We start from the raw sequence: 5,244 nt of genomic DNA, 5'->3' as shown, positions 1-5,244 counted from the left end.
TGACTGGTTCTTCTTTGGCTTAGGACAATTAGGACTGATGTGACCTTCTTCTCCACAGTTGAAACAAGTCACAATCCTCTTCTTGCAGTCAGCAGCAATATGACCCACTTGGTCACACTTGTAACACTTCCTCTGATCAACCTTGCATTCATTCCTACGATGTCCCATCTCGCCACAATTGTAACACCTGATACGAGCACTGGAATCTCCCCCACTGGGTTTCTTCCAATCAACAGGTTTACCCCTACCATATGGCTTACCTCTATCCATAGGCTTCTTACCCTTTCTGTCAACCAACTCGCGAGAGTGAGATGACTTCAGCTTGATGCTATCTTCCTCAAAAATCCTGCTACAATCCACCAGGTCAACAAACCTCCGGATCCTCTGGTACCTGATACCTTGCTTGATCTCGTCACGAAGACCATTCTCAAATTTGACACATTTCGAGAACTCACTGGCTTCGTCCTCATTATAGTGCACATAGTACCTTGCCAATTCCACAAACTTGGCAGCATACTCCGGCACCGACATATTGCCTTGCACCAGTGCCAGAAATTCAACTTCTTTTCTTCCCCTGACATCCTCAGGAAAATACCTCCTCAGAAATTCCCTCCTGAATACAGCCCAGGTAATTGCTGTATTACCAGCATCCAGCTCAGCCTTAGTTGACAACCACCAGTCGTCAGCTTCCTCAGATAACATGTGAGTACCAAACCTCACTTTAAGGTTCTCAGCACAGTCAATGACTCGGAAAATTCTCTCAACCTCCTTGAGCCATTTCTGAGCACCCTCTGGATCATGCGTGCCTTTGAACATTGGAGGATTGTTTCTCTGAAAATTCCCCAGTTGCCTATCAGCACCAATCCCTGCTCCTACAGTCCCTCCTCCAAGCACACCAGCAATCATGCCCAGAGCCTCAGCGAGAGCATCATCGTTTCTTCCTCTTCCAGCCATTGTTCTGCTTAATCACAAATAATCCAGTCAGAACAAAAGTATCGACAATAACTCGTATTAGTCGCATACACAAAAGACTGACACAAGACTCTGGTCACAACGACCGACTATGCTCTGATACCACTATTGTAACACCCCTCTAATAACCCGCGGCAATTAAACAATTAATAAATCAGAGTAGACATGCAAGGGGTATCACAATTCATAAATAATAAAACACACGTCGGTACCTGTCATGCATTCACTGAAAACAACTGAATTTATAACTCATTAAACAAGATTATGTTTTACACAGCGGAATTAAAAACACAAAGAGCCCACATTCATCATTAATGTGTCTGACTCATTCAACAACCAAACAGAGTTATAATCAAACTCATACACAAACGTGTTCCCAGTGTTACATCTACCAGAGCATGACACCGACACTAAAACCAAAAACAGACTTATGAGCTAATCCTCATCAAGTCACGCCGCTATCCTCAATCTGAAAAATGACAACAAGTAAGGGTGAGTCTCATCACAGTTAACCAATGTTATCACATCATAAATAATAACATATCATAGTTATATCATTCACCCAACCGTTTCATATTCAGACAATCACCAATCATATGTCCACAGACAAACAAACAATCAATACATAACATACATAATCATGTTATAGCAAATCATGCACATGTATGAAACTGACACTATGCATGTGGTACCAATCATCACCAGTGGAATCATCCACCGACCGATCTATCATCAATTCAGAAACGGCCCTGCCAGCACCAATTCCACACAATGGGAATTCTGCCCCTCGATGAATCCTCTCATCATATAGGATTCAACTCATGTTTATGAATGCATGTAACATATATATAACATACTTTCATCATTACCAATCTATGAGTAGCATCAACTATACTCATTTCATCATCATCATCATCAATAACAAGCATGTTCATATATATATCACATCATTCAACATAATCAATCATTCAGTAAACCACAGAATCACATCACAAGGTTTACACAGCACTCAACAGTACACAAACAGGCATACCAATCGAAAGTTACACATCATCGAACTTTCCAGAAAAATCACAAAACAGAAATTTCACACACACGCAGCCATACGCGTATCACATGACACATACGCGTCCATACGCGTATCACCTTACCTCATACGCGTATCATACGCAAATCACCAGAACACAAAATAGCCTGTAAACCAACTCATACGCGTATCAGCTCTCCATACGCGTATCACCAGAACCATTTTCCTCTTTCCACAATTCCATACGCGTATCAGCCTTGCCATACGCGTATCACCAGAATAATTTTCCTCTTTAAATATTCCCATACTCGTATGAGCATCCTCATACGCTCTCATACGCAACACACCAGTACATGGCTCTTGGGACAGGGCAACTGCGTATCATACGCGTATAGCCCCTTGGGAGTGTCCCCCATACGCGTATCAGCCTCATGCCATACGCGTATGGTACTGTTTCATACGCGAAACACCAGAAATGCCCAGTAACCTGCAGAATTCGACACAGTCCAAAAACCCATTCGTTCCCACTCATACCAGTCCACGAAATTGAGTCCAAAAACCAGAAAAATGCATCTAACAGTGTACGAATTCATCCACAAACCATAGCATATGATTCTCTAACCAATTCTATTCATCATACCCTAAATCTATCAATTGTTAGGGATTAACAGTTCAAACCCAATGATGAACACAGATGAATATTTTAGAAATTAGAATCAATCAACCAAACAATATTCCTAATCAACATTACTACTCATAACACGATAATAGAGATTAAATGGAGAGTCCCCCCTTACCTCAGATACTTGATCTTGATCTTTGGTCTCTCCCTCTACAGATCTCCTTCAGTTCTTCGTGTGCTCAGTCCCTTTGCTCTTTCACGTTCTTTCTTCTTCCCAAATCCCAATTGCTTATGAAAATAATAATATTTTAGTAAAAAGGATTATAAAACCACCCTCCCTCTTTTACTAATTACTCATATGGCCCAAATGCCATAAACCATCATTTAATCATTATTTTCACAAAACCCCTAATAATTCTAATTATTAATTCAATAATCCAATTAAATTAATATTAAAATTATACGGGTGTTACACCACAGGTCTCTTCTCTTTCTTCTTCACCCCTTCTTTGGTTTTAATTTTTTCAGGCGGTGGACACATCTTTGTTGTAATCGGATAAACAATTTCACACACTCTGCTTTTTAATGCTCTTTTTCCGACAACATCTCGTCACCTGAACCTTTTCCAAATTTCATCGATTGCATTGGTCATGTCTATTTCTGATCCATCATCTATATCTACATCTTGATTACCTTCCATACTTAGATTTCTCCAATGAATGTGAATATCCTTAATTGGTATTGGATCACCACTTAATGTATATCTCCCTAACTCACAATCACATGGTAACCCATATACTTTTATATGAGTACACCCGCACATTAGAGTGTTTATACCCACCATGTCAATCCTCAACCACTCTTTAGCCATCTGCGTCAATGCAGTTCTTGATACTTAACCACGTAAATTCGCATAAAAAGGACTAGTATGTGCATGCTCAACTTCATAAAAACTCTTCTGAAATGAAGCTCTAATGTTGCCCACTTGTATCTTGATATTGTCATTCATAGCCTCCCAACATTTGCATAAATCACCTAAGTTGTTCTCTAACATTTGCTTAAGTTTCCAATGCGCAGACTCCACCCTTTAAACAAAACAAAACAACTAATTATCCGTAATATTAAGATAAAGAAACGATGTCAATAAAATCATATAAACATACCTATTAGTTGTGGTGTTTCCCAAATGTAACACTTGATTGATCCATGCTTCGACAAATCGATGTCTATGCAGAGTCAACCATGTGTCATTCACATAATCAATAAAATCTTTGGAGTTAACACATGCATCCTCAAGTTGTTTCAACCTTTGATGGTACTCTATCTCATCACTAGCCCTTATAAGTTCATACCACATTTTCTCCACAGTTTCTTGCATATCATCCACAACATATTCCTGACACTTTGATTTCACATTTTTATTGATGTGAAATCGGAAAAGCAAATTAGCTGTCTTTGAAAATATTGTTTCAATAGCTTTCATCAAAGCAAGATCTCTATCAGTCAAAATTACTTGTGGACAAAAATCCTGCTTAATAAACAACTATTTCAACTTATCCAATACCCAACAAAAAGTCTCTGTTTGCTCAGATTCCATATAGGCAAATGTAACAGCAAATGTTAACTTAGATGATATCATACCAACTCTTTCAAACAACAGTTGCATGTACTTGTTTGTCTTGTATGTGCAGTCCATAATCAATACAATAGGAAACATATTCAACAACTTCACTGATTTCGGATGAGCCCAAAAAATATCTCTCACAACTTCTGACTCGTCTTTTTTCCTGCTTCAGTAAACATAACCTGATTCTTCAACCAACTTGAACAATTGTTGCATTTCTGTTCTGGGACCCCTTATGTCTTTCTATATCTTACTCTTATGTTTGTATATTTGCGTGATCCGAGTGACATTCTCCGGGCCACGCTCTTGCAATGACAATAATATGTGTCTTGGTGGAACATGGCGTTTTGTCAAATCAACAATATGTTGTTGATCATTTGCATTTAGTCGACTTACGAAAGCATGACCTTCAAATCTATCAGGTAAGCCATGGTTGTGAACTCCACATTTTACATCGATCTTCCATCCAGAACCATCTTTCGACGATGTTGACCTAATTTTGAAAGGACAACCACATCTCTTACTAGCACTTTGGGTTTCACTATTTTTTTTTTGTATTTTCCACCTTTATCACAACCAAATATTAATTTGTCACTTCTTCCTCTCTTGTTTGTTTTGGTATCTGAACGAGTTATTATAACTCACTTTATTCCTGATTCCAGCCTCCCTAATCCAGCTTATCACCTATTCTCTTGTAGCAAATTTTTGACCAATTACAAAAGCATTTGTTGTATCCACGCATGTCTGATTTAAATCACATATCATCAAAGGAGGATCCACACTTGTGAATTAAAATTAAATAAACTTAATAATTAATAAAAAATAAAATAAAATAAAAAAACAAACCGGAATACCCAAAGATGGGTTATCCAGTTGATAAAATGATAAAATCAAAACATGCGCCACTGGTATTTCCGGTTGGCAAGACGTGAACCGGATATCACACAGTTGAGTTATTCGGCTATGAAAATTATACGAACCGGAATTCTACATGATGTG

This window comes from Vicia villosa, unplaced genomic scaffold (genome assembly GCF_029867415.1).
Source record: "Vicia villosa cultivar HV-30 ecotype Madison, WI unplaced genomic scaffold, Vvil1.0 ctg.000358F_1_1, whole genome shotgun sequence".
NCBI lineage: Eukaryota > Viridiplantae > Streptophyta > Magnoliopsida > Fabales > Fabaceae > Vicia > Vicia villosa.
Note: the sequence above shows the minus strand (reverse complement) of the source record.